Raw genomic sequence first — 17,218 nt, 5'->3', positions numbered from 1 at the left:
TAATACATTCTGGGTCCTGTGCTCACTGTGCCACTGGATTAAAGCTAGCCTGGCTGTGATGGCTAATACCTCGAAACCGGTCCCATGATGCTTGTTTTACGGTCCAGAGAGGACCTGGCTGTTCAGGCCAGACTGTTCCCATGGGGAGCAGGATCAAACCTGATTTGCTTATGGCTGGGTCCAAACTGTGGTGGCGTGGTGAGCAAAAAAAAATATGGATTAAAACCAGATCTGTGACTGGGTGTGAAGGTTTGATTTGTTCAGCATTCCTTCCTTCAGTCTTTCGTTTTGCTTTTGCAGACCATGAAGAAAGCTGAGAACCTGTGAACCACAATCTGTTAATTCTTGGACAAACCGAAAACCAGGGGAAATCGGCTGCCGCCTGACACTGGAGTCAGGTAGGATCCCTCGCAGTCCCATAAAAGACTGGGAAGCAATTTTGGGAGGTATACAGACCTGGAAACGGACAACAGCACGTTCCAGGAAAACCAGCCATGATGTCACCGACCTTCGCGCAAAGAGCAGAACTGCAGCAAACAACATGCAGAGTCAACCACGAACGAGGGGACTGGCAATGTTAATCAAACTTTTGACTGCAGATCGGAACTGGCACTCTGCTAATTGAAGGCAACAACATCCCCTCCGTGCAGAAATACGTCAGTGAAAACTTTTAACATTAGTGGACTTCAGCTACCACAATGCCCAGCAAACCGCCAGCAGTGTCGACCAGAGGTGGGGCATAAAGGTGAAGGTGTAGGATAATCAGCTGAACCCACTCACAACATTTGCATGAACTGAGGCGTTACCTCTGAAGAAGTTTGCAGCCCAAACGAAACGCGTCAGGTGCCTCATACTGCAATAAACAGGCTGTCTGCCAAATCTGCATACCGTGTGCGTCTCCAAAACTCTTTTCACAAGGGAGAGTAATGCTGTGATACAAAGCGACTGGTTCTGTCACAGAGATTACGCACCACCGTAAAGAGAGCTGAACATTTTCCCCGCCTGTGAACCACAATCTGTTAATTCTTGGACAAACCGAAAACCAGGGGAAATCGGCTGCCGCCTGACACTGGAGTCAGGTAGGATCCCTCGCAGTCCCATAAAAGACTGGGAAGCAATTTTGGGAGGTATACAGACCTGGCAACGGACAACAGCACGTTCCAGGAAAACCAGCCATGATGTCACCGACCTTCGCGCAAAGAGCAGAACTGCAGCAAACAACATGCCGAGTCAACCACGAACGAGGGGACTGGCAATGTTAATCAAACTTTTGACTGCAGATCGGAACTGGCACTCTGCTAATTGAAGGCAACAACATCCCCTCCGTGCAGAAATACGTCAGTGAAAACTTTTAACATTAGTGGACTTCAGCTACCACAATGCCCAGCAAACCGCCAGCAGTGTCGACCAGAGGTGGGGCATAAAGGTGAAGGTGTAGGATAATCAGCTGAACCCACTCACAACATTTGCATGAACTGAGGCGTTACCTCTGAAGAAGTTTGCAGCCCAAACGAAACGCGTCAGGTGCCTCATACTGCAATAAACAGGCTGTCTGCCAAATCTGCATACCGTGTGCGTCTCCAAAACTCTTTTCACAAGGGAGAGTAATGCTGTGATATATATATATATATATATATATATATATATATATATATATATATATATATATATATATATATATATATATATATATATATATGTTGCAAGAGCTCGCCTCCGTCTCCACAGGAAGACTGCAGCCACACACCAGCAAAGACGAGGTAGACCCAGTTTTCGTGCTTATCTTTTTATTTTGCTTCAAAGTGCAACCATGTCAGCCTGTGAGGTTTTAATAAATCTCCTTCACTGCAGCCTTTGGGTCCGTGTCTTCATTTCCACAGCGGGAGTGTGCTGTTTGAAGATTTTGTGTATATATATATGTATATATATATAAATATATATATATACTCTCCAATCCTATGTCACCCAGAGGATCCCGAAATGAAGTCGCACTCTCACTTTTCCAATTCTCAGCAGCAGTGTGTTGATTTATTTCTCCAATCAAAATCCAAAATCATGAGACAGGCAAACAATATATATATATATATATATATATATATATATATATATATATTTATATATATATATATATATATATATATATATATATCTGTGTGTATATATGTGTATATATATATATATATATATATATATATATATATATATATATATATATATATATATATATATATAACATCCCTCTTACACTATTTACTGACTAGGGCATTTTTTGTTCAACATACGGATATGTGTTGTAATTAGAACTGTCATAGTTACAAGATCAATGTAACTTGATATTAATAGTAATTTAAAATGTTGCACATTTTGCGGACTTTGCACATTTAACTGCTATTTTTGCACATATATGACTGCGAAATTTGCACATCGGATGAGCGTATTTGCACAATCTGGTATAATACCAAAAAACAGCACTTGCACTTTATTATTGACAGTTTTGATTAAACTTGATTTACGATATGTGAGATCCTATACTGTAAATTTAAAATTTAGTATTTTACAAAAAATTTTGAGGATGAAATGGTACAATGTCATTAAGTATATGGTTTTACATATGTATATACATTTTCGTGCAGAGGTCAAATATTATCGATTCAACAAAACTAGTATTTTACTAAGAATTTTAGGTTGAAACGGTGCACTGTGAGCGAATTTCTATATTTGTACAAATATATATACATTCATGCAAAATATCATTGTAATCAAAAAGGACCCCCTAAACATTAATTCTTTGTATATACACGTTTAAACATTAACCAAAATCCCGTAATGTACATCATTGGTATTTTACTGATATTTAAATCCTGCCGTTCATTAAGATACCCGAGCTGAATAAGTTTATTCAAAACTTCAACTGAGTATGTTTTCTATGTCCATACTTCAGACACTCACATGTGCAATCAATGTACCCATCACTGGCACTTTAAAAGGTGGACACCGACAAACAAACATTGTCATGTGAACAAGGCTCGTGGGAGCCGTCATATATATATTGTGCACCAGTCCAATCTTCTGCTTCAAGAAGGCACTGACTCCGTGAATAAAGTTCCAAAGTAAATTCTTTTATTTGCGAGCAGCATAGACGCGTTTCGGCTGTGTTCCACCGCCTTGCTCATATATATAGGCAGAAAGACTTGTATGCCTCCTCATTAAATATGCTAGAATCGATAATGAGAAAATTACCACAGAGAAATAACACGCATCCAGAGTGAAAAAGATGCGCTCACCAACATGAACAATAAAGATATGGTGGAAAAAAGCTTGAAAGAAATGCATGAAAGAAAAAACAAACACGAGGAGACCATTAAAACTGGAAAAATATGGAAGTTTGCACGGGACTAAAACGACTACGAGCAAGGACAAGTTTTCACCTTTGCTCAGAAGTATGAGTTCGTCAAAAAACAAAAAGTGCTCAATAAATCCAGTGTGCAGCCAGGACATTCAACGAACATTGGTCCAGTGTCTGCCCCACGTGTTGTAGCCTCAAGCTCTGATTCTAGTATTGTGCTTAGTGACACTGATTCAGACCGAAGTAGTGGTGCAGAGGTTACTTTTACCACAACATTGGGTCCTCTCTCCTATGCCGAAAAAATGGATTTTATCAGGGAGCAAAGAAAACAATCTTTACGACCGAGAAATCCACAAGGATTACAAACAAAGAAAGGAATCACCGGAGGAGAGAGAGAAGAAAATGCTCCTAGCGCACAAGGCAGAGGACAGTTGAAAAAGAAGAATTGGCGCAAATAGGAACATCATGTAATCAATCTATTGTTAATTTGACCAATATTGAATTGAATGAAGCTGAAAAACAACTGTTGGCACTTGGTTTGAGTTATTGTCCCGAAAGCAGTTTTAATCTTGTACAAACTCGTGTGGATGTATACAAATGTATCCGAAAATTAAAACTCAAAAAATATTTTACCATTAAAAACCATGGACAAGATAAAACACCGGTCCCAGTGCAGGCAACCAGTGGGGCCCTCACGGCTCGAGAGATTCCGCTGTTAACAACACTTCATGCACTGCGAAGGAACATGCCAGAATCGGAAATGGAGGAAGTGAATACACAAGTGATAGCACATCAGGAGGATATTAATATATCTTCATCAGGCAATAGCCCGTTTAAAGCTTCTTCTACGTTTGTTCCCATAATGCCCAGGGACGCCGTGGATATTTTTCACTAACAAATTTCGGATTAATTGAAATCTTTGTATAAAAATACATGCAATTCTAAAACAAAGTCAAAGGGCAAAAGTAAAGAGTATTTCCAACTAATGACCAAACTCAAGAACAATGATTCAGTAGTAATCAATAATGCAGATAAAGGAGGCAGCATTGTTCTTTGGGACAAGGAGTCCTACAGGACACAGGCATATAAACATCTGAATGACACACAATGTTATGAACTTAGTAATGGAGTCGCAGTCAAGAAAATCAATGGGGACTATAGGAATGAGTTGTTAAAGTGGCAACGTGAGGGTCTTATTAGTAAAGATGAATTTAAGTCTTTATATAAGGAACATCCTACCCTACCAACTTTTTATCTCATTCCAAAAGTACATAAAGGTTTAGACCCATTACAAGGGAGACCCATTATATCAGCAATTAATAGTGCATTCGAGTGTACCTCTAGATATGTGGATTACTATCTTCAAAAATATGTGACCACTTTGCCTACCTTTTTACAGGATTTTAGGGATTTTTTTGTCGAAGTTAAATACTATGCAGTGGGCCAAAGACTATTTGTTTTTAACTCTTGACATTGCCTCGCAATATACCTGCATCAAGCATGAAGACGGTCTCTAGGCTATAGATTTTCATCTTAAGCGCATGAGGATCGACATGTATCAATATAACAAAATGCTCCTGGGAATGATACATTGGTGTCTTTTTAACAATGTTTTTATGTTTGATGGCAAAGTTTATAAACAAAAACAAGGCGTGGCAATGGGGGCATGCTTCTTCCCCAGCTATGCATGTTTACATGTAGGCTGGTGAGAGGAGCATGTCCTCAAGATAGAGAACAAGGCACTTTATGAACAACATGTGATGCAAATATGGAAATTTATAGATGATGTTTTTATTATCTGGAAAGGGACTGAGGATGAGGCAAAGACATTTGTTGACCTCATCAATGCAAATGAACTTAATTTGCAATTTACATCGCACATTGATCCCCATACTACCACCTTCCTGGATATTAGGGTTGAAGTACACAATGAGGTAATTGCAACTAGTCTATATAGGAAACCAACAGCAGGCAACACAATTTTTTGCATGCCTCTAGTTTCCATCCACACCACACGATTGCTAGTTTGAATTCGCAGGGCCTGTAGCTCGGGGACGGCTTTAAAGGAGGCTCAAGATAGTGCTAAATGTAGACTGCTAGAGCGGGGCTATGATTCTCATAAACTGGATCTTGCAATCAAAAAGGCAAATAAAAAAGATAGCTCCGAGTTGATACAAGTAACATCTAAAACCATGGCTAGTACCCGCACATTGACTGTCACTGCAGAAAATCACGAGAGATCATCTGTGAATTCCTGCAGATCTATATCTACATATAGTAGACAGTCACAGACAATTAGTAAAATTATCAATACCCAGTGACCAATAGTTCTAACTGATGTTGTTCTACAAGGAGTTTTACCAGACAAACCAAATTTTACGTACCACAAAGCACACTCTATGCAAAGTGATCTAGTGAAAACCAGCCCACAGCTCTACAATAAAAGTAATTGGCTTTCCCCCAAGAAAGTTTTTTTTTAATGCAGTACATGCCGGGACTGCAAGTTTAGAGTAAACACCAACTCCTTTTTTAATGCTTTTTCAGAGGTCCCGATTAAAATCGGTGGTCATTATACTTGCAGGATGGATCATGCTGTTTATGTTCAGAAATGTATTTGCGGATTGCAGTACGTAGGAAGCACAAAGCTTCAAGTACATGCTCAAATTTTACAGCATCTGAGGGCTACTGTTAATTCAGATCCGTCTTACCCTGTTGCCAGACATGTCAAAGCAGAACATAATAACAACCTCAATGTTCTACAATACTGTGTTATTGACAGTGTCCCACAAAATAAGAGAGGTGGCGACAGGGAGAGGACCCTCAGACAACTTGAAACTAAATATATTATTGAGCTCGACACAAAAAATCAGAGGGGGCTCAATATCTGTGAGGATTTACATTATTATCTCTAGACCTTCAGGTAGATTATGTATTAAAAAAAAGAGCTGATTTGTGGTACAGTGGTTTTAAGGTTTTTATCTGATTCTTAATCTAATTAAATTATGTTTTTAGTTTTTTCTATATAAATAGTTTTTAGGTCTTTGTCTTGTGCTCAATTTATATGTGTTTTACCAGGAATTTATATATTTTTATGAATGATTAGTTTTATACTATTTATTGGCGCACTTGCACGGCTCTATTGACTGTTTTGGATTGACTAATAATATTAACATATTTAATGTGGGATGAGTTTGGTCTTGAATCAGATTGGATTTATGTAATTTGTCTATGGATTCCCAACCCTTTAGTTCAAATATTTTCATTTCCTGAAATATGAAGTTTATAAATTATATATATATATATATATATATATATATATATATATATATATATATATATATATATATATATATATATATATATATATATAGCATACCAGTGTGCCTTTCAAATGCGCAGGGCATTGGTATTCAACATTACTGCACGGCAGCCTTGGCCGTGGAAAGTGCACCATCACCGGCAGGCAGCGAACCGAGTACCTGCCATGTGAGGCCATAGCTTCGAACTTCTCAGAGCTGCAATGGCACAGCGCTCCATACGCCCTTATGAGCCTGACCTGGGGCTTTGTTCACCTACTCAAGGAAATAATGAACTTTTAAAATTGGAAACTCATGTTTGAACTTACGGACTCCATGCCCCACAAGCCATCAGTGGATAAGTAGTCACCTTCCGCTTCTTGGAAGGTCATGGAAATTAATAAAAACCGGAAACAAAACCAAGTTTCTTTTGCATGATTTTCCGCCCATGAAGAAGGGGCCATCTGGCCTTGAAACGCGTCGGCAGTCGGATAAAACGAAGAACAAAGCTAAGTGCAGGCTGCGTGAGAAAGCTGGAATGCAGGGCGCTGTCAGTGTGCCTTTCAAATGCGCAGGGCATTGGTATTCAACATTACTGCACGGCAGCCTTGGCCGTGGAAAGTGCACCATCACCGGCAGGCAGCGAACCGAGTACCTGCCATGTGAGGCCATAGCTTCGAACTTCTCAGAGCTGCAATGGCACAGCGCTCCATACGCCCTTATGAGCCTGACCTGGGGCTTTGTTCACCTACTCAAGGAAATAATGAACTTTTAAAATTGGAAACTCATGTTTGAACTTACGGACTCCATGCCCCACAAGCCATCAGTGGATAAGTAGTCACCTTCCGCTTCTTGGAAGGTCATGGAAATTAATAAAAACCGGAAACAAAACCAAGTTTCTTTTGCATGATTTTCCGCCCATGAAGAAGGGGCCATCTGGCCTTGAAACGCGTCGGCAGTCGGATAAAACGAAGAACAAAGCTAAGTGCAGGCTGCGTGAGAAAGCTGGAATGCAGGGCGCTGTCAGTGTGCCTTTCAAATGCGCAGGGCATTGGTATTCAACATTACTGCACGGCAGCCTTGGCCGTGGAAAGTGCACCATCACCGGCAGGCAGCGAACCGAGTACCTGCCATGTGAGGCCATAGCTTCGAACTTCTCAGAGCTGCAATGGCACAGCGCTCCATACGCCCTTATGAGCCTGACCTGGGGCTTTGTTCACCTACTCAAGGAAATAATGAACTTTTAAAATTGGAAACTCATGTTTGAACTTACGGACTCCATGCCCCACAAGCCATCAGTGGATAAGTAGTCACCTTCCGCTTCTTGGAAGGTCATGGAAATTAATAAAAACCGGAAACAAAACCAAGTTTCTTTTGCATGATTTTCCGCCCATGAAGAAGGGGCCATCTGGCCTTGAAACGCGTCGGCAGTCGGATAAAACGAAGAACAAAGCTAAGTGCAGGCTGCGTGAGAAAGCTGGAATGCAGGGCGCTGTCAGTGTGCCTTTCAAATGCGCAGGGCATTGGTATTCAACATTACTGCACGGCAGCCTTGGCCGTGGAAAGTGCACCATCACCGGCAGGCAGCGAACCGAGTACCTGCCATGTGAGGCCATAGCTTCGAACTTCTCAGAGCTGCAATGGCACAGCGCTCCATACGCCCTTATGAGCCTGACCTGGGGCTTTGTTCACCTACTCAAGGAAATAATGAACTTTTAAAATTGGAAACTCATGTTTGAACTTACGGACTCCATGCCCCACAAGCCATCAGTGGATAAGTAGTCACCTTCCGCTTCTTGGAAGGTCATGGAAATTAATAAAAACCGGAAACAAAACCAAGTTTCTTTTGCATGATTTTCCGCCCATGAAGAAGGGGCCATCTGGCCTTGAAACGCGTCGGCAGTCGGATAAAACGAAGAACAAAGCTAAGTGCAGGCTGCGTGAGAAAGCTGGAATGCAGGGCGCTGTCAGTGTGCCTTTCAAATGCGCAGGGCATTGGTATTCAATATATATATATATATATATATATATATATGTTGCAAGAGCTCGCCTCCGTCTCCACAGGAAGACTGCAGCCACACACCAGCAAAGACGAGGTAGACCCAGTTTTCGTGCTTATCTTTTTATTTTGCTTCAAAGTGCAACCATGTCAGCCTGTGAGGTTTTAATAAATCTCCTTCACTGCAGCCTTTGGGTCCGTGTCTTCATTTCCACAGCGGGAGTGTGCTGTTTGAAGATTTTGTGTATATATATATGTATATATATATAAATATATATATATACTCTCCAATCCTATGTCACCCAGAGGATCCCGAAATGAAGTCGCACTCTCACTTTTCCAATTCTCAGCAGCAGTGTGTTGATTTATTTCTCCAATCAAAATCCAAAATCATGAGACAGGCAAACAATATATATATATATATATATATATATATATATATATATATATTTATATATATATATATATATATATATATATATCTGTGTGTATATATGTGTATATATATATATATATATATATATATATATATATATATATATATATATATATATATATATATATATAACATCCCTCTTACACTATTTACTGACTAGGGCATTTTTTGTTCAACATACGGATATGTGTTGTAATTAGAACTGTCATAGTTACAAGATCAATGTAACTTGATATTAATAGTAATTTAAAATGTTGCACATTTTGCGGACTTTGCACATTTAACTGCTATTTTTGCACATATATGACTGCGAAATTTGCACATCGGATGAGCGTATTTGCACAATCTGGTATAATACCAAAAAACAGCACTTGCACTTTATTATTGACAGTTTTGATTAAACTTGATTTACGATATGTGAGATCCTATACTGTAAATTTAAAATTTAGTATTTTACAAAAAATTTTGAGGATGAAATGGTACAATGTCATTAAGTATATGGTTTTACATATGTATATACATTTTCGTGCAGAGGTCAAATATTATCGATTCAACAAAACTAGTATTTTACTAAGAATTTTAGGTTGAAACGGTGCACTGTGAGCGAATTTCTATATTTGTACAAATATATATACATTCATGCAAAATATCATTGTAATCAAAAAGGACCCCCTAAACATTAATTCTTTGTATATACACGTTTAAACATTAACCAAAATCCCGTAATGTACATCATTGGTATTTTACTGATATTTAAATCCTGCCGTTCATTAAGATACCCGAGCTGAATAAGTTTATTCAAAACTTCAACTGAGTATGTTTTCTATGTCCATACTTCAGACACTCACATGTGCAATCAATGTACCCATCACTGGCACTTTAAAAGGTGGACACCGACAAACAAACATTGTCATGTGAACAAGGCTCGTGGGAGCCGTCATATATATATTGTGCACCAGTCCAATCTTCTGCTTCAAGAAGGCACTGACTCCGTGAATAAAGTTCCAAAGTAAATTCTTTTATTTGCGAGCAGCATAGACGCGTTTCGGCTGTGTTCCACCGCCTTGCTCATATATATAGGCAGAAAGACTTGTATGCCTCCTCATTAAATATGCTAGAATCGATAATGAGAAAATGACCACAGAGAAATAACACGCATCCAGAGTGAAAAAGATGCGCTCACCAACATGAACAATAAAGATATGGTGGAAAAAAGCTTGAAAGAAATGCATGAAAGAAAAAACAAACACGAGGAGACCATTAAAACTGGAAAAATATGGAAGTTTGCACGGGACTAAAACGACTACGAGCAAGGACAAGTTTTCACCTTTGCTCAGAAGTATGAGTTCGTCAAAAAACAAAAAGTGCTCAATAAATCCAGTGTGCAGCCAGGACATTCAACGAACATTGGTCCAGTGTCTGCCCCACGTGTTGTAGCCTCAAGCTCTGATTCTAGTATTGTGCTTAGTGACACTGATTCAGACCGAAGTAGTGGTGCAGAGGTTACTTTTACCACAACATTGGGTCCTCTCTCCTATGCCGAAAAAATGGATTTTATCAGGGAGCAAAGAAAACAATCTTTACGACCGAGAAATCCACAAGGATTACAAACAAAGAAAGGAATCACCGGAGGAGAGAGAGAAGAAAATGCTCCTAGCGCACAAGGCAGAGGACAGTTGAAAAAGAAGAATTGGCGCAAATAGGAACATCATGTAATCAATCTATTGTTAATTTGACCAATATTGAATTGAATGAAGCTGAAAAACAACTGTTGGCACTTGGTTTGAGTTATTGTCCCGAAAGCAGTTTTAATCTTGTACAAACTCGTGTGGATGTATACAAATGTATCCGAAAATTAAAACTCAAAAAATATTTTACCATTAAAAACCATGGACAAGATAAAACACCGGTCCCAGTGCAGGCAACCAGTGGGGCCCTCACGGCTCGAGAGATTCCGCTGTTAACAACACTTCATGCACTGCGAAGGAACATGCCAGAATCGGAAATGGAGGAAGTGAATACACAAGTGATAGCACATCAGGAGGATATTAATATATCTTCATCAGGCAATAGCCCGTTTAAAGCTTCTTCTACGTTTGTTCCCATAATGCCCAGGGACGCCGTGGATATTTTTCACTAACAAATTTCGGATTAATTGAAATCTTTGTATAAAAATACATGCAATTCTAAAACAAAGTCAAAGGGCAAAAGTAAAGAGTATTTCCAACTAATGACCAAACTCAAGAACAATGATTCAGTAGTAATCAATAATGCAGATAAAGGAGGCAGCATTGTTCTTTGGGACAAGGAGTCCTACAGGACACAGGCATATAAACATCTGAATGACACACAATGTTATGAACTTAGTAATGGAGTCGCAGTCAAGAAAATCAATGGGGACTATAGGAATGAGTTGTTAAAGTGGCAACGTGAGGGTCTTATTAGTAAAGATGAATTTAAGTCTTTATATAAGGAACATCCTACCCTACCAACTTTTTATCTCATTCCAAAAGTACATAAAGGTTTAGACCCATTACAAGGGAGACCCATTATATCAGCAATTAATAGTGCATTCGAGTGTACCTCTAGATATGTGGATTACTATCTTCAAAAATATGTGACCACTTTGCCTACCTTTTTACAGGATTTTAGGGATTTTTTTGTCGAAGTTAAATACTATGCAGTGGGCCAAAGACTATTTGTTTTTAACTCTTGACATTGCCTCGCAATATACCTGCATCAAGCATGAAGACGGTCTCTAGGCTATAGATTTTCATCTTAAGCGCATGAGGATCGACATGTATCAATATAACAAAATGCTCCTGGGAATGATACATTGGTGTCTTTTTAACAATGTTTTTATGTTTGATGGCAAAGTTTATAAACAAAAACAAGGCGTGGCAATGGGGGCATGCTTCTTCCCCAGCTATGCATGTTTACATGTAGGCTGGTGAGAGGAGCATGTCCTCAAGATAGAGAACAAGGCACTTTATGAACAACATGTGATGCAAATATGGAAATTTATAGATGATGTTTTTATTATCTGGAAAGGGACTGAGGATGAGGCAAAGACATTTGTTGACCTCATCAATGCAAATGAACTTAATTTGCAATTTACATCGCACATTGATCCCCATACTACCACCTTCCTGGATATTAGGGTTGAAGTACACAATGAGGTAATTGCAACTAGTCTATATAGGAAACCAACAGCAGGCAACACAATTTTTTGCATGCCTCTAGTTTCCATCCACACCACACGATTGCTAGTTTGAATTCGCAGGGCCTGTAGCTCGGGGACGGCTTTAAAGGAGGCTCAAGATAGTGCTAAATGTAGACTGCTAGAGCGGGGCTATGATTCTCATAAACTGGATCTTGCAATCAAAAAGGCAAATAAAAAAGATAGCTCCGAGTTGATACAAGTAACATCTAAAACCATGGCTAGTACCCGCACATTGACTGTCACTGCAGAAAATCACGAGAGATCATCTGTGAATTCCTGCATATCTATATCTACATATAGTAGACAGTCACAGACAATTAGTAAAATTATCAATACCCAGTGACCAATAGTTCTAACTGATGTTGTTCTACAAGGAGTTTTACCAGACAAACCAAATTTTACGTACCACAAAGCACACTCTATGCAAAGTGATCTAGTGAAAACCAGCCCACAGCTCTACAATAAAAGTAATTGGCTTTCCCCCAAGAAAGTTTTTTTTTAATGCAGTACATGCCGGGACTGCAAGTTTAGAGTAAACACCAACTCCTTTTTTAATGCTTTTTCAGAGGTCCCGATTAAAATCGGTGGTCATTATACTTGCAGGATGGATCATGCTGTTTATGTTCAGAAATGTATTTGCGGATTGCAGTACGTAGGAAGCACAAAGCTTCAAGTACATGCTCAAATTTTACAGCATCTGAGGGCTACTGTTAATTCAGATCCGTCTTACCCTGTTGCCAGACATGTCAAAGCAGAACATAATAACAACCTCAATGTTCTACAATACTGTGTTATTGACAGTGTCCCACAAAATAAGAGAGGTGGCGACAGGGAGAGGACCCTCAGACAACTTGAAACTAAATATATTATTGAGCTCGACACAAAAAATCAGAGGGGGCTCAATATCTGTGAGGATTTACATTATTATCTCTAGACCTTCAGGTAGATTATGTATTAAAAAAAAGAGCTGATTTGTGGTACAGTGGTTTTAAGGTTTTTATCTGATTCTTAATCTAATTAAATTATGTTTTTAGTTTTTTCTATATAAATAGTTTTTAGGTCTTTGTCTTGTGCTCAATTTATATGTGTTTTACCAGGAATTTATATATTTTTATGAATGATTAGTTTTATACTATTTATTGGCGCACTTGCACGGCTCTATTGACTGTTTTGGATTGACTAATAATATTAACATATTTAATGTGGGATGAGTTTGGTCTTGAATCAGATTGGATTTATGTAATTTGTCTATGGATTCCCAACCCTTTAGTTCAAATATTTTCATTTCCTGAAATATGAAGTTTATAAATTATATATATATATATATATATATATATATATATATATATATATATATATATATATATATATATATATATATATATATATATATATATATATATATATATATATATATATATAATATATATATTGCGTTAAAACTCCCAGATGCTTGCGGAAAAAACAGAGAAACTGACGCTTTTCTTTGCTCTTCAGTTGCAGGTATTTTTATTTTTCAATTTTCAGAGTGAACTGCAAGTGCAAAAACCAGACGCGTTTCGGCGAACTCGGTCGCCTTGATCACTGGACATTAGTGAAATGTGACCCAACAGTTTTAAAACATATATATATATGTATATATATATATATATATATATATATATATATATATATATATATATATATATATATATATATATATATATATATATATATATATATATATATATATATATATATATATATATATATATTCCAAAGGTAATCCGGCAGCAAGGCAGGCTTCACTCTACTTGAAAACACGGACACGGACCCATTCGGTGCAAAGTGATTTAATCGGTGTTAGTTCTCCCAGCCATCATGACGCGTTTCGCGCTACACAGAGCGCTTGATCACTGGACATTAGTGAAATGTGACCCAACAGTTTTAAAACATATATATATATATATATATATATATATATATATATATATATACAGAGAGTTCAGTTTAACTATTTGACAGCAAAAATAAACGAAATCCGGGACACAATCCTTTTGAGATAGCGCACTTTTATTTCAGCAGCAACCTCCCCGACGCGTTTCGGAGCTCACGTCTCCTTGTTCACGGGTGCGGGTATGAGGTTCGATAAAGTTTTAAATAAACAATATGTGACACAACATCATGAATGAAAATAAACAACAGACTCCACAAGTGCTCAGGAGCTAGAAGACAAATTCACGGCTGAAATCTCATGATTGGTGCGTTTGAAGAATGTTAAGACACATAATTCATTTTATAAACAACGTATAAATCATAATTGTAAACCAGGGTTGGGCGAAACAATTAAGAGCAAAACTCAATGTGTTTACATTTTTGGGCATTCCGGGTTATTGTTAACACCTCGAGAGTCTGCCCTAGAGATTTGTCTGCGGTATCCTTGCGCCCCAGTGGGCCAATTCATTCAACGTGTTTCTAAAGGCTGCAGCAATAATTCAAGCACAGCGTTACTTCCACGTAATGTTGACATCACAATGTAAATTGTGCATTTAACTATGAGATACACCCTTTATGTACCACAACCAGTACAATCATTCATGTCATGCCCCAGTCGGCCAATAATTAATACATTCCAAAAAAGTCCAGCCCCTGTGGGCAGATGTCTAAATAAATACGCTAGTTTGACATTTCCAATTCATTCATCTTACACCATAACGTGAATGCCATTCCATACTGTGTCTCATACTCTCCTATATAACTTCAAGTGGGACCTGCAATAAAGTGAAAAATAAATATAGTGAGTGACAGTTCCATTCTTACGTGATTAACTACTCATACCAATTACCCAAAAAATTAAAAATTAAAAACCTAGAGGGTGAATACAGAGACATTCATTGTCTACTATTGCATACTGTATCTGTTAAACATTTTTTAGCCTAAATGTACAGATAACGCTTCATCACAGTTGTGGCCATCTGGTTGTAGTGTTTGATGCTTAATGATTAGACGGGACTCTAACCTTCTTAGCTCCTGTAGTCGATTGCCTCCTCTCTCTCTAATTGGTACATGATCGAGTACACAGAAGGCTATAAGGCATTTGTTGCTCTTGTGGTGGCTGGCAAAGTGTCTAGCCACTGGATATTGTTTATCCATGTTTTTTATCGCCCGTAAGTGTTCAAGAACCCTCTTCTTGGCGGGATGAATGATGCTCCCTATATAGAACTTGCTGCAGGGGCATTTAAGTGCATATCCTGCATATTCAGTCAGGCAAGAGAAATTTTTCAAAATTTTAAACAAACCCTATACCATCAGAGGCAGCTAATCTTGTAAAACAGAGTATGCTGTCTATGTCCTTGTTTGTAGTTGCGGAAAGCGCTATGTAGGAAGACCATTCATCAGGCCCACAACAGAATCCTACAGCATTTGAGAGCCATAAACAACGATGATCAAACCTACCCGGAGACCAGACATATAAGCAAATCACATGCAGGGAACATCAAACACCTCTCCTATTTTGTCATCGACAGTGTCCCGAAAAACACCAGAGGGGGTAACCGCAGATTGGCCCTACGACGTCTGGAATCCAGGTACATTATCCTGCTAGATTCCAAGATCCCCAATGGGTTAAATTCGGACGAAGCATTAACAGTACATTTGTAGTCCAGCGTAGCTCTTCACTCTAACCGAGACCCACTCCTAAATAACATCTGCAACTTCACTTATGTAAATATTTTCTTTTCGCTTATTTTATTATTTCATTCACATATATTTTTCCAACACATAATCGCTCAAACACATGTGATGGAGAGCACAACCCGACATGCACGAACACGCAATACAGGTAGGGATTAAATGCAGAGGGTGTCCCCCATGGGTTCACACTGAGGCATACACTCCACAGACTCCCGACCCCAACCACCTACAATGCATCCTTCTCAACACCCGCTCGGTCCACAGACACGCCATTGACCTATGGAATCTACTAGACACCATCTCTCCAGACGTCGCCTTCCTAACAGAAACATGGATGAACGCTTCCTCCGCCCCAGACATCACCATTGCCATCCCTGAAGACTATAAGATCACATGCAAGGACCGTACCGGCCACACAGGAGGAGGAATCGCTATCGTCCATAAGAAATCAATCCGCATCTCAACCAGCTCTGACGCCAACCTCGCCAACTCCGAACACCTTCACTTCCAAATCCACATCGACCCCAAGACCACACTCAGAGGCACCCTCCTCTACAGACCACCAGGACCCCGCGCAAAATTCAGTGAAGACATCACGGACTTCATCACTCCACACGCGCTCCCCTCCAAAGACTACATCCTTCTGGGAGACCTCAACTTTCACCTTGAAAAGATCAACGACCGCAACACCACCACCCTCTTGGACAACCTCGCCAACCTCGGACTTAAACAACTAGTCACTTCCCCCACCCACATCGCAGGTCACACACTCGACCCCATCTTCACCTCCAGCAATCATGTCTCCTTCAGCCACACTACGGATCTCCTCTGGACTGACCACAGCTGCGTTCACTTCACCTACAACAAGCCAAAACCCACCAACCACCTCCAACCAACTCTGCAAAGAAACTGGAACAAAATCACCACCGACCAGATCTCCGCATCGCTCCTTCTAAACACCCCAGCCCACTCTTCTAACCCTAACCAAGCCGCCGCCAACCTCACCCTATGGTTATCCAACACCGCCGACACCTTAGCACCACTGAAAAAACGTCAAAGCAAACCTGGCAGCAAGAAGGCCTCATGGTTCAACGATGATCTTAAGAAGTCCAAGAAACTCTGCCGCTCCCTTGAAAAGGCCTGGAAAAAAGACCCAACCACTAGCACCAAGGACGCCTTCAAAAACGCCACCCGCACTCACCACCAACTAATCCGAAAGGCCAAGAAAACAGCATTCAAGGAGCGA

Source organism: Lissotriton vulgaris, chromosome 7 (assembly GCF_964263255.1).
Source record: "Lissotriton vulgaris chromosome 7, aLisVul1.2, whole genome shotgun sequence".
In the NCBI taxonomy this organism is placed as follows: domain Eukaryota; kingdom Metazoa; phylum Chordata; class Amphibia; order Caudata; family Salamandridae; genus Lissotriton; species Lissotriton vulgaris.
This window is presented reverse-complemented; position numbering follows the sequence as displayed.